The 18559-nt window shown below is 30.9% G+C and overlaps 1 long non-coding RNA gene across 1 annotated transcript; it reads right to left on the bottom strand.

Moving 5' to 3' along the window:
• Window positions 1–3294: 3294 nt before the first annotated feature.
• On the bottom strand, window positions 3295–10095 carry LOC139527762 (uncharacterized). The gene is made up of 4 exons (XR_011665438.1): window positions 9729–10095; window positions 8428–8605; window positions 4563–4648; window positions 3295–3414 (listed from the first exon to the last, which is right to left on the bottom strand). It is a non-coding gene; the product is annotated as an uncharacterized lncRNA (long non-coding RNA).
• Between the last annotated feature and the right edge of the window lie 8464 nt (window positions 10096–18559).

The raw sequence follows: 18559 nt of genomic DNA, 5'->3' as shown, positions 1-18559 counted from the left end.
ACCGAATTTTAAAAGGGGAAGTCACAGTAACCAGAGAATGCAAAACGTTACATTGTTTGATTAACCACATGGGTGCCTATTGATTTTATGTTGTTTTTCTTTCTTTGTGTTTATTGACCTTGACCTTTCGTGATGATCTCGCACTGTCTATTGAGTGCTCACACTATGTTTTACCCGCCACTGTCGTTATGTCTTTGTCCCTTATCCCTTGTCATTATCTTGTAGTTCAGTGGTTGTCGTTGGTATATGTCTGTCATATTTGTTTTGAGTTTTTCTTATCGTTGATTGTCGTAAAGTTGCATGTTTAAAAATGCCTACATCCACTCTATTAGAACCAAATTGGTAGAAAGTTGTTTCATTGGCAATTATACCACTTACAATATAAAAGTAAATCCACACTAGTTAGCTTATACGTCATTCGTTCTCTGGTTGCGCTTTGTTTCATTTGTAATCTTATTCTTTTCTTTTTTTTTGTTCATAGTAAACACTTTCTTGTTTAGAATACAAACTAAGTAAATATAAAATCTAAAGTAGACAATTGAAAACATCACTAAATCGTCAAGATAGATACACATATGTATAAGTACCCGGCCACGTCCACTTGTATTTTTGTCCATCTGATGAGTTAAGCCTTTTTCAACTGATTTTTATAGTTCGTTCTTATGTTGTACTGTTATACCACTGTCCCATGTTAGGGGGAGGGTTGGGATCCCGCTAACATGTTTAACCCCGCCACACTATTTATGTATGTGCCTGTCCCAAGTCAGGAGCCTGTAATTCAGTTCATTTTTTTTATATAGATAAGGCCGTTAGTTTTCTCGTTTGAATTGTTTTACATTGTCTTATCGGGGCCTTTTAAGCTGACTATGCGTTATGGGCTTTGCTTATTGTTAAAGGCCGTACGGTGACCTATAGTTGTTAATGTATGTGTCATTTTGGTCTCTTGTGGACAGTTGTCTCATTGGCAATCATACCACATCTTCTTTTTTATATTTGTCATGCAGATGGCGAAATGATGAGATCTTCACTCTGGCAAGGGGTAGGGCGTCAATATGATTAAAAGTGGGTGAAGGTGATGCGTGTGAAAAAAAACCCATCATTTTCATAGTTTTACTATCATGACCATTATTATAATATCCAGAGGGGACACCTCCTAGTATATTTCGATCTAGTACAATGATCATTATAGATCTGTATATGTATATGTAGGAATACGTTGTGGATACCAATACAACGGTAGAGAGAGCACCGTCGATGCATTGACGGTGCACGAGAGCAGTTTTTTGAACGGCTGACTGTCAACGCTCGGTGTGTGCACTACAGTATCTTCGAAGTGGTTTCATTCGAATACTGTTTTTACGAAAAATCAGTTAGAATATTGTGGTATTTCGCTCATTGAGATCTCAAAACACTTTGTGCAGTTCTTGATCAGCATGTTTTTTCACAACATTTCTTGACCGATAATTATTAAATCCCTTGGCAGCAATTCAGTGTTCTTTTTGAACCAGCTTTTTTTATAAATTGCCTAATTCTATAGCACTGAGAAATCAGCCCCTCGACCATCTAGTACAGAAATATTAGCTTCTGGCTTAAGTTTCAGTTTGGTGAGCGTGTTTGAGACGCAACCAACTTCTCTTGATTTGTAGTCTCCTGTTTTAAATAACGCAGGCTGTCGAACATGTAAAAATGTTTTTATCTTCATTACTCAGATGCCAAATGAATAAAGATTTCCGTCCATTTGTTTCTAGTATTAAAAAATCATTAGAAAATTACATTTTTTTTCTGAAATTTTCATATTGAGATTATAATATTAGGAATAATTGGTGTCAACCCATTTCTCCAATTATACATTTAGTCCAAAATTTGCGGCCCAAAACAATATTAGTATGAATATTCCAGCACCGTCTTATATTTCATGTAGTGACAGGTATATAGTTTCGAAGATGATAAGGAAGCCCTTTCCAGCGACACATCTATATATAATACCTTAATCCAGGAGGTGACACACCCCATCCCAGGTTTTGTGACCAGTACAGTAAACAAATATGTTTATTCGAGGTCACCTCTATATAAAACCATGCAAGTCCCTGGTATATATGCCATATAAAACAAACATAGTATTTATCTTTTTTTTATGTTTGTGCTGTACAAAATTGATTTACATTACTTAGGTATATATTCCATATGGCGTATGGCGGTGCTACTTCTTAAAGGAGGCTTATACACCGAAGACGAATCAAAGCGCCATCTGTCGTCATACTGATCGTTAGCATAATACAACGATAATATTTCACACATCGACATTTCACACATTGGCATTTAACAAATCGACATGTTACAAGTTACAAAATTGACAATTTACCTATAAAGAATTTTGAAATCATACAGATACGATTTACAAATTAAGAATTTTGAAATGACAAAGATGCAAGTTACAAATTAGCAATTTTCGAATTAAGAAATTTGAAATTACAAAGATACAAAGATACAATAAACAAATTAAGAATTTTGAAATTGCAAATATACAAGTTACAAATTGATAATTAACCGATTGACAATTTACACATTAAAAAATTACACTTGACAATTTACACATTGACAATTTACGCATTAAGAATTTTGACCCCGCTGGCTTTCCATACATATTTAGCATTGAATTAAAGTTACCACCGATAAACTTAAGGACTGGAGGCTCGCGGGTACAAAAATTTCGGCAAAAAAATAAACATTTGTTTTGTCAGTACAAATTTTATTTATTACACCATTAGTTATTACTTTATGCTATGGTACAAAAATCAACCAAAAAAATCGATTCGGTTTGGCCCAAGATGACTGAAAATGTTTTTATCATTTAAAAATCTCCAAATTATCTTCCTTTGGTGCAAAAATGCCATTTTTTGGCATTAATATTGAAATATCTTCTTTAACTCATTGGTGACTTATATATTTTATTATTGTTTTCAAATAAGCTTTACATAAACCAAGGATTTGTATAGTACAAATCCTTGCATAAACTAAATAATTGTAAAATTTTAGCGATTTCTGCAATTCAGTTCTTTTTTATTTCGATATTACCTTTATCTCTCCTACTAGTTCAACAGAAAAAAAGGGACATTAACAAAAATGTATGTTTCTTTCGGAGGCAGATTGTGAACTTAAATGAACGGTGACCCCATATTTTTATTTCATTTTTCTATTAAGTATACGATAAAGTTCATTTATGAAAAAATAAAGAGAAATCCTATATTAGGGAAAAAAATAGTTTTAGACCCGCGAACCCCCTTAAATATATAATATTACCTATAATTGCTAACAATGGTCCAATATTCCTGGTATCTTCTAATTTACAGATTTCACAAATCTCAGATTTATTGAAGGCGACCACTCGATTTTCAATACGCTTATCGCCCCTTGCTTCAAATAAAGAAAGTGATAACATTAATACATATTTTAACAAGGGTATATCGAAAAGGTTACCGAACACTTTAACAACGTATTTGCTTTGAACTGTGACAAAAAAATATAATTTCAAGAATTTCAAATCTCACAATTGACAAGAATAGTTTCATTAGATATATAACAGTTTGAAATCACTAATTTTGATCATTACGAATCTGTATTTGTCTTTTCTTGAAGTATGTGATTAATACGTTCGGCTTGTTGGCAAAGAGTTAACTCCCTTATGTGTTCTGTTCCCATCTTAAACGATATATATATTTATTAACATTGTATTATATAGGTTATCAGAGATAACTAAATATTGCACAACATGGCCGTAAAGTGAACACCATATTTATTTTAATATACATATAAGAATGTGTGGTATGATTGGAGGAAACCTTGCCGTAAAATTCACTGCCAATATTTAGTTTTATTTATTGTTTCATTCTGAAAGAAGGTTTTACAAAACCAGTATCATAATGGTGAAATTCTTTATCACGTTTATATGACAGGCTTATACGTCTTAAAAGATACGAAAGGGTTTTTCAAACTCATAAGTCGAAAACAAGCTAACAATGTCATGTCAATAATCGAAAAGACAAATTATATCCATGATTTTATACATCACACACTAATAAATTCGTGGATTGTTTTTTTTTTAATTTATTTTCAATTTCTTTTTGGTCATATAGCTCTTTAACTGCTTCAGTTGTTACGCATCATTGGCATTCGAATATTCGGCTTTGAGTTTGAAATGAAGGAAACCCGAGAAATCAAGAACGCGTGAAGTTGGTGTTTTTTTTGTTTTTGTTTTTTTTTTATGTCTGTTCATTCAGAAGATTTTCCAGGTAACAAATTTTAAACTCAAAAGGTTTAAAGCATTTTTTTGCAGAAGATTTAGTAAAACATGTAAAAAAAAAACAATACTGTAAAACAAAATTAGCAACATATTTTTCATTGTTTTAAGACACTAAAGAAAGTGGCTAAATATTTATTTTGTGATTTAATTTAAAAACACTGTTTCTTTAAGGAATCAAAGATTTGGTTCAATCATTTATAACATTACTTTTTAAATTTATAACATTGCAAATATTTTCAGTTATATCTACATTATAACTTACATGGATGAAACAGTGAAAAATTGGATTGTCCCGAAGTGTAGAATATTGCATAACATGGAAAGTGTGTCCAGCCCAAATGTTTCATTCTAAAAAAATATCAAGAAATATGTTTTTATTTTTCATGTGCGTTTTAGTCATATAGCTCCTAAAATAGCACATTTCACCATTGATAAATAGCATGCTCATTTCGTACCAAAATGGAACATAATTTTTTTAAATCAAAACCTTCACACTTCTCATATATAGATACAGGATCACACTTCTCATATATAGATACAAGAAGATCTGATATGAGTGCCAATGAGACAACTTTCCATCCAAGGAAAAATTTATAAAAGCACCGAACAGCCAGATAAAAAGAGCCCAAAAATTACTAGTACATAACTATTCAAACAGGGAAACCAGCAGTCTAATATAATTCATTTGACCAAGACATTAAAATTTTGCTATAAGATAAGAAATCAATTTAACTAAGAGAAATATATTTCGATGTGGTAAAGCTCTTCGACAACAGCCATTACTTGTTAAAGGGGCACTAGCTACGAGGTATATCTAAAGTTTGATATTTTTCTGTTCAATCAATAATGAAAGTGAAATAGTGAAATAACAATTCGCGTTTTGCAGCCAAAAAAGTTCCATTTTGTCAAATTACGCTAAGAAACATTGATACTTAGTTATTCACTTGCAAGTGAATGAGTCGAACTCTTTAAATCCGTATTCATGTGAACTTCAATTTAACCCCTAGCTAGCAATTTACAACGCATGCATTGTATTTGTACTGGTTATTTAAAGAAAAAGAATGTCAACAATGAAAGTGAAACTACGGTAAATCATTCGATGCACATAAAATCATTCTTATACGGTTAAAAACAATGAGAAACATCTATTTTTAATCTATAACATAAAATCAAACAGATCTATAAAAGTCCAATTGCACGTACTGTTTTAATCTCTTCATATCTTTATTTATGTTTACATCGCTTATATGGTCATCTGAGGTCAAATTGATAGTTAACTAGACGGCGTCTGGACTAAAATACACACGAAACGAACCTATATATTATCTCCCCCAGGCTCTGTAAACTGTTTATTTTAGACTTTTGATAGTTTAGATAAATGTTTTACATTGTTATAAATCAAATATGAGAATTTCAGTAAAATCGGTGGACATGAATTTGACAGCTAGTGCCCCTTTCAGTTAAATGACAGTACTTAAATACCGGGTTATATTATCAATTCGAACATTTCAACTAATTTGATTCGTTCAGGGATAGTCATACGTTAAACTATATTTTCGAAGGTAGATGGAATACGGAGGATAGCAAAAAGCATATTGCACGGTTATTTTCAAAATATCTAAAAACCGATATTATTTGTGATGTCATGTAATGAATTTCATGTAATGGTTAAAAGTTTTTGATAAAAATTATATTAATGATCGATTACGTAAAGAAAAAAAATCTTTAAAAACACAATACGAACAAACAAAAAGCATAAACAAATAAATAAAAAACGACCAATATGTTGTTATTGTCTAGGCGACACAATATCAATAAAATTCCAACAAAATCAAATGATCGAATATTTAACACTTACGATTTTGATACAAATATCGTCGGATATTAATACAATAACTAATATAGCATTATGTGATGTCAATACAGGTTGTATCGACCAAAAAGTACTATATCGACCTTGGACTTCGTCCTCGGCCAATATACTTCATTCAGATCAATATCAGGGATGGGGTCGATTACTTTAAAATGTAATCGATTAAATTACAATTACTTTGCTTATAAAATGTAATTGATTACATTACAATTACACCTTATTTCAAATGTAATTGATTACATTAGATTACTTTTCTTTAAAGTAATCATGATTACTTGTGATTACTTATGATTACATTGTATATTGCAATATTAAAGAATTTCTAATAACTTTTTATCCTCACGAAAAAGCTAATTTTGGTTATTTTTTTTAAAGCCATAATTTATTAATCTTATGTAAAAGAAATTAGACAAGTACAGTGTAACATGTGTAATTTGAGAACATAGCTATAGACAAGTATCCTTCTCTATGTAAAAGATATCACTTTGTTTTTTCTACAAATTTTAACCATGTTAACCAACTGGCCAATTCACAAAAAACCTGGACAAATAATGGAAAATCAATTAAGTTTAGTTTTATTATCTGTGAGGACATAAATGTTTTTACAGGTGTTAATCACTACTTCTATTTTCTTAACAAACAATAGGTGAGCTTGGGTATTAAAATTTTATTGTCTTAATTGCAATATCAATAAAGTTATAAGTGGTTAATTAATTGTCATAATTTGTTTGAAAATTTTGAATACATATATATCATATGTATGGAAAACAAAATTTATTTAAATTGTCAAAAAGTGAAATATGGTTTTAAATTCCATTTTGAATTAAAAGGGCTCATGTATTTATGTATGTCGACCCTCAAAGTCAAATTGGAACTAAATGTTTTCTGCTTTTGAATTTCATTGTAGTTTTATAAAAAATATTGGGCTTACTTATATGAAATTGGAGTTAATATCAGAAGTGATCAATGAATGAACAAAAATGCTTTCAAGACATACTCTTATATCATAAGAGCTCAATCTCACAAACACTGAAAAGCAAATGCCTTTAGTAAACTGTTGACAAAATAAAACACTTGGTTATACGAAACTTGTTATATAGTTGATACTATTTATCACATTAAGGTTTATGACCCCTTCTGTAGCCATTTTTGTACGAATTTTTCAAACTTCAATTGTATCAAAACTACAGATATAATGAATAATAGAGATAGTCCATTTAGTACATATACCAAGGGGAAACTTGATGGAAAGCATAATTATTTACTGTTTCATTGCATTTACTAGAAAAAGAGTACTTTGTGGCAAATAAACCAAGATTTTTATAGAAAATCCACAGCCTTTAATTCAAAGATTTTTGTTTTAAAATTTGAAATAAAGATTTCTCATTTGCTTTTCTATGATGTGCTAGTGTTTATTTTCTACAAACAGTTCTAACCAACCTGTAAATACCAAAATACCTCGTGCTGAGTCACTTAAGTCGAGCGCACCCTAAAAGGTGTACTTGATTTGGTCCATATTTTTATTTTTTTAACCAATAACTACATTAATAAACTTGTTTTAAGGAAATCAATGCTAGCACTGCATGCAATAATCCTTTATCTATCAGTCATCAAATTGCCAAATATAAGAGTACAAGGATAAAGGCTGTGGATTTTTTATAAAATTTCCATATGTTTAGCATTGAATCAACAAAAGGGTACATAATCCATGATGAATACTAGTTTCATGATTTTTTTATTCATGCTTTACATTTTCATATTGTCTATCAAATACTATTTTCCTATATTCCAGCATACAAGATTTGTAATCAACAAGTAATCATATGAATGTAATCTTAAAGTAATCTAAAAGTAATCATGATTACACCTGTTTTTGGCAATGTAATCGATTACATTCAGATTACTTGTAATCAGAAATGGTATGATTACTGATTACATAGGATTACACTGCAAAATGTAATCGATTACAGCTGATTACGATTACTGATTACGATTACCCCATGCCTGATCAATATATCATTGTATCTACCTCAAACATGGCTTTAATTGTATAATATCAATTAATGAGAGTGTTGGCCTAAACGAACCTACCTATTTAGTTATGTATTAAATCTATAATGATATATAAATATTTTGAAAGACAACAAATCAACTTAGGTTTCCTTTCCCTTTATTTCAACCCCCTTTTCCCAAAAAAAAATAATGCATCAAACATAACAAACGTGTTGCCAATAGCAAAAATATACATATTTACTTGATAATAAGGAACTGTTCCGAAATTTGAAAGCAACTAAACGGATCCCGTCCAGTAGCTATCCCCGTCGTTCCATCAGCGTTGAAAGACAGATAATCATATATGCCAGATTCACGATACAACGAAAATGTTTTATTAATCCAGTCACAAGGAAATGTGCAGGGAAACACAACCTGACCTGAAATAAACTGATGTTTTCATAATGTTTACAGTCTAATAGCTAATAGTCACCATTAAAATGATATAGGGCAATAATTTACTCTTTTTTGGAGTGTTCTTATCATTTGATTGATGCTTCTTTTGATTGTTTTCAAAAACACCTTTATGACATAATCATAACAATAGAATGATTTCAAAAGATTCAAAAACAACCTTGATTCTATGTATGAATGTTTAAAACATGTAAAACATTGACTTTTAAATGTCAAACAAATCAATGAAAGAAAGAAAGTAAGAAATACAACAATATACAACAACTATGAAATAATGTATTATGTTTTCATATAAGATCTATATCAGGATATGTTTCTGGATAATATTTTTAAAATGTTATTCAATAACAAATCACATATTGTTATTGCCCTTTATCATGTTTATGGCGACTTTTTTAATTTAACACAGACATATTATAAAACTTGCCGAATCATTCGGATACAAAAAAATGGTTCTTCTGTTAAAATCATTATTCATTATAAAATGTTTGTACTGTTTATAACAATTGGAAGTATAAAATGGATATTTCCGAGTCTTCCTGGTCAGTTGGTTTTAACCCTATTATTTACAGTTTTAACTAATATGTATATTTATTTTCCTCACACATTGTTGACAATATAACTGAATGTAAAACTAATGTCATACAAGAGAGAAGTTCAACTAGTTATAAAAAGTGAAATCACAAAAATACTAAACTTTGAGGAAAGTTCAAAACAGAAAGTCTCTAATCAAAAGGCAAAATCAAAACCTGAAACGCATCACACGAATGGATAACAATTGTCATATTCCGTACTTGGTACAGGCATGTTCTTATGTAGATTTGTATGGTTGGTTGAGCATGATTTTATAGCTAGCTAAACCTCTCACTTGTATGACAGTCGCATCAAATTCTATAAAAACATAATATAATCTAACATTTTCAACATAAGAAATGCATGTACTAATTCAGAAATATGACAGTTGTTTTCCATTCGCTTGATGTGTCTGAGCTTTTTGGAAACGTTCAGAAAGGTTTTTGTATACATTTCAAATATTTACATACACAATAATTTCTTGGAAAATGATGAAAAAATATAATAATTTCTTACATGTAGCAGCTACACAAAAGAAGACCATTGAAAAAAACATCCTCGGATTGCGCTTGTCGCTTATTCTAGACAGAATGCTTAACCAAATTAATTCCGCACAGAATACAAGGTGATACAGAGTATTTATACTAAATTGTTGTGTTCCTGTACCAAATGTGACATAATGTTAGTTTAAAAAAATATATAAATCGATGTTTGTGACGTAAACAAATTTCAGTTGCTAAAAAGATGACGGTTCTGCTAATAACTTTTCGTGATTCGTTTACTGAGGAAAATATACCATACTGATATTCCGTTCTAAATATAAAATCGAAATGATGTCAAGCAACTGTCTTCCATATTCCAAACGATGAGGATGTAAGCAAGTTTTTGTAATCTAAATACAAGTTTTACATATTTTACAACTGTTCAAATGGCAAGTCGGTCAACGATATAATGTAGTATTGATAACCAAAATGCAGAATGTGTCTGTTAACATAAGATTAAATGCAAATCGTATATTTAAGGAAAAAAAAAATAATAAAAAAAAAAAAATTAGTTTGTGTGCGCACTACGCGTATGGCCATACAACTTTAACATGTCCAATATTTGACGTACATAAGAACAAAATAAATGTTATCTCACGCATTTATTGAGCAAAAAACAATCTGACACACAGTAACCAGGGTCTTCAACTGTATGATATGTGCCTTGTTTAAAACAGACAAAGGGTTGTGAGCGCTCAATACTTTTCTAAACAAGGACAGCACAAACATTAACTGTTAAATTTATTTGGAGACTAATTGCACCGTTAGGTTGGTAAAAACACAGAAACAACTCACAATAAATAAACCAAAAAGAACATTGAAAATAACTGTAAAAAGAAAAGTTAACACAAGGGGATAATTATTAGGATATTTTCGACAATATTAGTATAGAGTTTCCTTTTTTAGAACTGATAAATTGTAGTTAGGAAAAGTAAAATTAGTGCGGTTAATATTTATTCATGTATCATCATATCCATAAGACAAGTGTGCACTACAGTATAATAAGGGTTTTCTTGATTTTTATATATTTCGCAAACAAATGTATCAGGGTAACTGTGTAAAAGTCCAAATAGTAGGCTATGAAAAAGCAGTTTGGCTCTTTTTTAGTAACCAAAGCAACAATAAATTTCAAAGGTCTAAGAGAAATATGCAACATCATTATAAAAATGAAAAAATATCAACGAGACGCCATAACAATCAATTCTACATTACACGACGTTGTAAACTGGATCTGAGGTACACGAACCCCAACTAAAACCGGTAATGATATCATGTACTCTGAAAGATCATTTTATGTTATGAAAACGTCAGTGTCCATGGAAATATATCAAATTCGAGAACTGTATTCAGACAATACAGATGTAAGGGAGATTACAACGCGTACCGAAGATTTAATTTTAAAAATATGGCAGCAATATTTAAGGATAATGTATCCTTGTGTTGATGCAATGTTAAACATATGGAAATTTTATAGAAAATACACAGCCTTTATCCTTGTGAAATCATATTTGGCAATTTGCTGACTGATAGATATAGGATTATTGCATGCAGTGCTATCATTGATTTTCCTCAAAAAAATGTTTATTAATGTAGTTATTAGTTAAAATAAATATAAAAATGGACCAAATCAAGTACAACTTTTAGGGTGCGCTCTACTTTAATGACTCAGCGCAAGGAATTTTGGAATTTACAGGTTGCTTAGAACTTTTTGTAAACAATTAACACTAGCACATCATAGAAAAGCAAGTAGGTAATCTATTTTTCATATTTTTTAACAAAAATTTCCGTATTAAAGGCTATGGTTTATTTGCCATAAAGTCCTCTATTAAATGCAATGAGACAGTAAATAATAATGCTTTGCTTCAAGTTTCCCCTTGGTATATGTACAAATGGCCTATCTCTGTTATTCCTTATATCTGTAGTTTTGATACAATTAAGTTTGAAAAGTTTGTACAAAAATGGCCACAGACGGAGTCATAAACCTTAAGGTAAATAATGGACCCCCAACAACTGTCAAATCCATATGGTTTTAAAGTGAGGTTAAAGACACTATGTACACATGATAATGATAATACTTCTAGCTAAGATAGAGTCAAACATATTGCCTCAGAAAAATAACATAAGCAAAGAGATACAAAGGATACCAAATAAAGGCAACAGTAGTATACTGCTTTTCAAAAATCATAAATCGATTGAGAGAAAACAAATTCGGGTTACAAACTAAAACTGAGATAAACACATCAACTATAAGAGGAAATCAGCGAAATAACAGAACAGAAGAAAAACAAAAATAAAAAATAACAATGGAACATTCATGGAAACAAACTTTCAGATAACAACAGCTATATCCCTGACATTAAGCCAGAAATTTTAAGAAATAATGGTGGGTTGAACCTGGTTTTGTGGCAAGCCAAACTTCCGCGCTTTATGGCCATGTTAAATATACAGCTCAAATTACAACATTTCATGACGGGAACAGAGTATAGATAAATGTAAAAAAAATCAACAACAGAGAAATACACAAGTGATTAGTATAATAGTACAAAGGCGAGGCATTCAAACTCTGAAGTCCAAAATGAACTGACAATATGCATACGGCAAAAAAAAAGACGAACGGACAATAAAACTGTACATAAAACATGATAAAAAAACAAAAGACTTATCAACACGAACCCCACTAAAAACTAGGCGTGGTCTCAGGTTCTCAAGAAGGGTAGAAGGGTAGGTAGATCAACATTTGACACCTGTCGTGTTGTTCATGTAAGTACACCCGATGACATACCTTATTCGAAATGTTATTATGTTACGATAGGCCAAAACTGGTTTTTATTTGCTAACTCGCGTGAAAAAGATTGTTATAAATCATTCTTCATTAGACTACTAGTATTACCATCTCTAAAAGACTCAATAGATTAATACATGTAAGAATAGTATGATTAAATGACTGTGTTGACAAAGCCTCGGATGTTATTCCAAACTGTGTAAGAGTGTTGGAAAGACAGACAAAAAGTAATACAAAATTGTTCGAAAGACAGACAAAAAGTAATATAAAATTGTTCAAGTTCAAATATTTTACAAAGATCAAATAAAAAATTCCTCAACTTTATTTTCATTATGAATGATTAACCACATATTCTATGCACCATGTGTATCGTGTTAGTCATTGTAGATCAGCACTTCTGAAAATGACTAATTCGTTTGACGTGTTTGAGCTTTTAATTTTGCCATTTGATAAAGGACTTTCCGTTTGGTTTTTTTTCGGTATTTTTGCCATTTTACTTTTCAGAAAATATTAAATTGACCATTTCGACTGGCAACAAATTACAAATCCAAAGTTTTTTTTAAAAGATTTAAAAGAAGGGATGAAAAACGAATAGTAGCAAAAACCTGCCAATAAATCATACAGTTATTGTAAACAACTGGAGACAAAAAAAAATGAATCTAAAGTTTTGAATTTATTCATAATATTTGAAATTTGCACTATCAGAGATTACTAAAATAAATCTTCTGTTATACAGTAGTTCAGCCTCGTGTATTCTTTATAAAGAATAGTTTAAACTATAATATGTTACATTTTAATTTTTCATCTGCTATTACAGAAAATAAATCGAAACAAATAAATCAGCGTAAAGAGTAATGTCCCTCAATATTATTGTCAAATATGATGTATGTAATTTAATACATTGTGATTCTATTATTCTAAATGATTATGATTTACACATATTGCTACATAGCGATCGGTAATCCTCGGTAGAATCCGCTAATTCTCATTCTGACGATACGAGATCGACCGAGTTGTGACGAATGTTCTACAAAGCTGTTACATCATACAACTTCCTTTTACATGTTGTACTTTTGTATTAACTTACAAATAAGCTTCGTCTTTATGCAAAGTAATAAATAGCTGACAATAGTTTATACATTCTTTCGATTTGTCAATACGTCGACGATCTTTACATATATTAAAGTATACCTCAACTTCATTTTCATTTTGAATGATTAGATAAATATTCTATACACCATGCTTACTGTGTTGGTCAGTGTAGATCGGTACTTCTGAAAATGACAAATTCGACTGTCAACAAATTATAAATCCAATGTTAGACATTTATGAGGAGTGAATGAATTAAGATAGAATAGTAATCACAACCAGTAAACAAATCATATAATCATTGAAGAAATCGGAGACAAAAAATGAAGTTTGAGGTTTTGGATTTCTTTATGGTTTTTCAACCCTTTTTTATTGATTATGCATTAACATTGTATCATAGATAAAATTTATTTGTTCAGTGTATCTTAACTTGTGTTAATATGTCTTATGCTTGAGATTTTCAATTGATATATATTTTATGATTTGTCTTTCAGTGTGGTGATGTTACACTATTGTTCTAGATAAGGGTGAAGGTTGGTACCTATTAAATCCTTTAAACCAGCTGAATTTATTTGCATCTGTTTTTAGTCAGGAATCTGATGGTCAGTAGTTTCCGTTTGTCGATGTGGTTTATAAGTTTTTCTCGTTTCTCGTTGTTTATATAGATAAGACCGCTGGTTTTCCCGTTTGAATGATTTTACACTTGTCATTTTTGGGGCCCTATATAGCTTGCTTTTCTGGATGAGCTAAGGCTCCGTTTTATAGACCGTACTTTGACCTATAATGGTTTACTTTCACAATTTGTGACTTGGATGCAGTTGCCTCATTGGCACTCATACCACATCTTCTTATGTATAGAATATTTGAGATTTGGAATGTAAAAGATTGCTTATGTATTTTAAGCATCGTGTTATACAGTTATGTTTGAGTTTCGTGCATTTTTTTTATAAAGAATAATTCTACACTTTATATTTTACATTTTTAGCTCTCCTTTTAATATTTCTATCTGCAATCACAGAAAATAAATCAAAACTATAAAACATTGTAAAGGCAGTAATATTGTAAAGTACGTTATTATACAATTATTCAATTAAATGTTTATGATTTACACAACTCGATACAAAGCTGTTACATCATACAACTTCCTTGTACATGTTATACTATTACATTAACAGACTAATTAGCTTCGAAATTCGTGTTGATGAAAAGTTAAGAAAAGCAGAACGTACATTCTATCGATTTTACCAAACATAAACGGACTTTATTTCTATTAAAGTATACCTCAACTTTATTTTCATTATGAATGATTTACTACGTATTGGTACCGTTAATGTTATTACTACCACTGGGTCGATGCCTCTGATGGTGAACTGTAATCTCCGAGGGTATCACCAGCCCAGAAGTCAGTACTATGAAAATGCATATTTTTTGTGTTATTAAATTTGCTGTTACAAAATGTTAGAAATTATTATAAATTAAGGAGTATATCTCCCTCATGCAAAGCTCTGATTCCTTTCACGGATTTGACTATACTTTTTGGATCTTTTGGATTATAGCTCTTCATCTTTTATATCAGCTTTGGATTTCAAATATTTGGCCAGGAGCATCACTGAACAGACATATATTGTCGAAATGCTTATGTTGTGGAGGAAAATTGATACCGTTAAATGATATTGTTATCTGTATACCATACTTCTTGTGTTGGTCAGTGTTGGTCAGTACTTTTGAAAATGATCAATTCGACCTTGAACAAATAATAAATCCAGAATTAGAAATTTATTAAGAAGATACTTATTGAAACATGTAAACCAGCTGCATTTGTTCGCACCTGTTTTTAGTCAGGAATCTGATGGTCAGTAGTTTCCGTTTGTCGAGGTGGTTTATAAGTTTTTCTCGTTTTTCGTTGTTTATATAGATGCTGGTTTTCCCGTTTGAATGATTTTACACTTGTCATTTTTGGGGCCCTATATAGCTTGCTTTTCTGGATGAGCTAAGGCTCCGTTTTATAGACCGTACTTTGACCTATAATGGTTTACTTTCACAATTTGTGACTTGGATGCAGAGTTGTCTCATTGGCACTCATACCACATCTTCTTATGTATAGAATACTTGAGATTTGAAATATAAAAGATTGCTTATGTAATTTAAGCATCGTGTTATACAGTTACATGTATCTTTGAGTCTCGTGCAATTTTATAAAGAATAATTCTACACTTTATATTTTACATTTTTAGCTCTCCTTTTAATATTTCTATCTGCAATCACAGAAAATAAATCAAAACTATAAAACATTGTAAAGGCAGTAATATTGTAAAGTACGTTATTTTACAATTATTCAATTACATGTTTATGATTTACATAACTCGTTACAAAGCTGTTACATCATACAACTTCCTTGTACATGTTATACTACTAGTTTTACATTAACAGACTAATTAGCTTCGAAATTCGTGTTGATGAAAAGTTAAGAAAAGCAGAAAGTACATTCTATCGATTTTACCAAACATAGACGGACTTTATTTCTATTAAAGTATACTTCAACTTTATTTTCATTATGAATGATTAACTACGTATTGGTACCGTTAATGTTATTACTACCACTGGGTCGATGCCTCTGATGGTGAACTGTAATCCCCGTGGGTATCACCAGCCCAGAAGCCAGTACTATGAAAATGCATATATTTTGTGTTATAAAAATTTGCTGTTACAAAATGATAAAAATTATTATAAATTAAGGAATGTATCTCCCTCATGCAAAGCTCTGATTCCTTTCACGGATTTGGCTATACTTTATGGATCTTTAAGATTATAGCTCTTCATCTTTTATACCAGCTTTGAATTTCAAATATGTTAGCCACTAGCATCACTGAAGAGACATGTATTGTCGAAATGGGCATCTGGTGGAGGAAAATTGGTACCGTTAAATGTTATTGTTATCTGTATACCATACTTCTTGTGTTGGTCAGTGATGATCAGTACTTTTGAAAATGATTAATTCGACCTTGAACAAATAATAAATCCAGAATTAGAAATTTATTAAGAGGATACTTATTGAAACATGTAAACCAGCTGCATTTGTTTGCACCTGTCCTAAGTCAGGAATCTGTTGATGAGTGGTTTTCGTTTGTTGATGTTGTTCATTAGTGTTTTTAGTTTCTCGTTTTTTTTACATAGATTAGACCGTTTGTTTTCCCGTTTGAATTGTTTAATACTAGACAGTTATGAAACAAATTAAAGCTTGGTGTTCGGGATGAGCCAAGGCTCCGTGTTGAAGACCAAACTAATGATTTACTTTGCAAATTTTGACTTGGATGGAGTCTCATTGGCACTCATACCACATCTCCTTATATCTAGGATTTTTGGGATTGAAAATATGAAAGATTACTAACATAAATGTATCTTAAGCGTTCTGTTATACAGTTGTCTTTGGTATTAATATTGATTCACTCGTAGGGTCTTTGCATCGGATATAAACACATGCATTATTAAACCAGTTGTCGTCATCATACGGGTTATGTTCTTCTAATATATTTTATGATGGTGTTATACTAAACCCCTAACGGAAGAGATTGTACTTAATTTTCTCTTGATGAAACTTAATCTTTTAATCGGTGTAATTGATGTCTGGAGCTGACATGTCAGTAGCTGTTAGTAGTCCTTTGTTTATTCGTGTATCAATGCCATTTTGCTTAGTTTCTTTTGTTACATATCTGTCATCGGACTCGGACTTCTTGTAAACTGGGTTTTACTATGCATATTGCTACGTCTTTATTTATTCGACATTGGCTAGAGGTAAATTTGGAGCGTTGAGGTCTCACAAAACATGTTTAATTGCCGCCGCATTTTTGCGCCTGTCCAAAGTCAGGAGCCTCTGTTCTTTGTTAGTATTGAATGTTTTTTTTTAAACTTTAGTTCATTTTATGTAGTTTAGTGTGACGTCCATTTTCACTGAGCTACTTCACAATTTTATTTAGGGGTAAGCTCAGATCCACATCCGGGTACGGGATTTTCCGGCTGCGTTTAGGAATCGTTGGTGGCTTTCATCGGTTGTCTGCTCTTTAATCAGGTTGTTGTCTCTTTGACATATTCCCCATTTCAATTCTCAATTTTATTTTGTAATATTGTCAATTATGCTATAATTCAGTAATTCAGATTCTATTATTTAAATTGAATGTGTATAATTTATACGTACTGCTACAAAGCTGGTACATCAGACAACTTCCGTGTACTTTTGAATTTATAGACAAAATTAAATTACCATCGATATTATGAAAACTTATTTAATTTTTGGTTTTCTATCAATTTCAATATGAACATTCATTTAGTATGTTATGAACATTTAAGTAAGGAGCTTGTAATTCAGTGGTTGTCGTTTGTTTATGTGTTACATATTTGTTTTCGTTCATTTTTTGTACATAAATAAGGATGCTAGTTTTCTCGTTTGAATTGATTTACATCGTCATTTCGGGGCCTGCGTATGGGCTTTGTTCGTTGTTGAAGGCCGTACGGTGACCTATAGTTGTTAATTTCTGTGTCATTTTGGTCTCTTGTGGAGAGTTGTCTCAACATGGTAATCATACCACTTCTCTTTTTTTTGTAATCAATGAATTTTGTAAAAGATTTAATAACTGGAGAATTTCAGAAAAGGTATCAAAAGTTCACATGAATAATTTTAACGCTTATCTGTATATTATGAACATTCATTACTATATAAATATAAAGTGTATTAATTTTCAATTCTAAGTTTACTATTCGATCCATGGTGGTCAATTGATATAGTATACAGACCCTCTCCATTTAATAAACTCTGTGACCGTCGTGGAAAGTAAACTTGAAAATGATAGCAGATAGAATTAAAATTAAGAAATAATTCATGGAAGCCATAGATTTGTTGGAAATTTACACATGGCCTGGGCCGTGATATTCGAATTTTA

This window comes from Mytilus edulis, chromosome 6, assembly GCF_963676685.1.
Source record: "Mytilus edulis chromosome 6, xbMytEdul2.2, whole genome shotgun sequence".
NCBI classification, from domain to species: Eukaryota; Metazoa; Mollusca; class Bivalvia; order Mytilida; family Mytilidae; genus Mytilus; species Mytilus edulis.
The sequence above is the reverse complement of the archived record's forward strand: the minus strand, read 5'-3'. Positions and strand labels throughout refer to the sequence as shown.